This window comes from Podarcis vaucheri (assembly GCF_965113315.1).
Source record: "Podarcis vaucheri genome assembly, chromosome: 1".
Classification (NCBI taxonomy): domain Eukaryota; kingdom Metazoa; phylum Chordata; class Lepidosauria; order Squamata; family Lacertidae; genus Podarcis; species Podarcis vaucheri.
In genome coordinates, this window is record NC_138759.1 from 41,331,419 (window position 1) to 41,332,410 (window position 992).

General features: G+C 34.2%; 1 protein-coding gene across 8 annotated transcripts in view; it reads right to left on the reverse strand.

Moving 5' to 3' along the window:
* Positions 1-388: 388 nt before the first annotated feature.
* MEIS2 (Meis homeobox 2) overlaps positions 389-992 on the reverse strand; it is a 233,754-nt gene continuing 233,150 nt past the window's right edge. For all 8 annotated transcript variants that reach the window (XM_082240350.1, XM_082240344.1, XM_082240349.1 and 5 more), the window contains one exon: positions 389-992. This exon is cut by the window's right edge and continues 819 nt beyond it. The gene's annotated coding sequence lies outside the window, so the exon portion shown is untranslated.

The window sequence follows — 992 nt, forward strand, 5'->3', positions numbered from 1 at the left end:
AGTTAGATCTCTTGCTAAGCTACCCCTAATATTAACAGGTTCATTATAAAATCCTGTCCACAGTCAAGCTCTACATTCAAGTCCGCATTGGGCTTGTTGAACTAAAACTCAATTGTTGAGTAGTATGGGATAGAAATGTAAATAAATATATACAGGCTTCCTTAACCACTTATATGTAACACACAAACATTTTTAGCTCTAGACATTAAGCTTACATGTATGTCTGTTCACAGGCTAAGGCATTTATAAAATCACACGTTGCAATCTCTCTTAATCTTTGATGTGTTTTCTTTATATTATTATTGTTAACAAATACAAGTTTTTTATCTCTTCTCCCCAGGAAATAAGGTCTCCTTCTATTAATGATTAAAAACACAAAGGCCTAACAAAAAATCAAAAATGAAATATTTATTACCGCATTTTGTGACTTAACACCTTTTTCTTTAAAACATAACGTCACAGTCCTCATACAAGTATTTTAATGTAAATTTTGACAAAGCTTAAAGGTAACAGCATTTTTTTTCTAGTGAGGAACACGTGCTGAGAAAGGAAGAATTCATGGACATACAATACCAATTCCACAGCAGATCTGATACTAGCAAAAACATTCTTTTTTTTTTCAATTGAGGTAAACACATAGAATATCTAACATGAAACAATTAATAGACCGAACTCTGTACGAAGTTTGTTACAGTATTCTCTTGCTTTTTCCCAAGCTCTGAGTTCATGGTAATGTTCTAGGTTTGGTGCAAAGACCATTGATATCTTCTTTTGTTGAGGAAAGCTGCCCAACCTTCCAATTTGTCTTGTCCCAAGCCAAGGGCTCAGAACTACTAGAAGAAGGCTCCTGCTCTGTCCTTTTAAATTTTCACCGGCAAGCTCTTTGAAAAAAAAGAGTCCAAAAATATCTTGGGCTTATGAAGCACAAACTATAAAAGATCTGTTTGAAACTAAAGGACACATTTATGAAGGAACAAAACCAGGGGATGGCA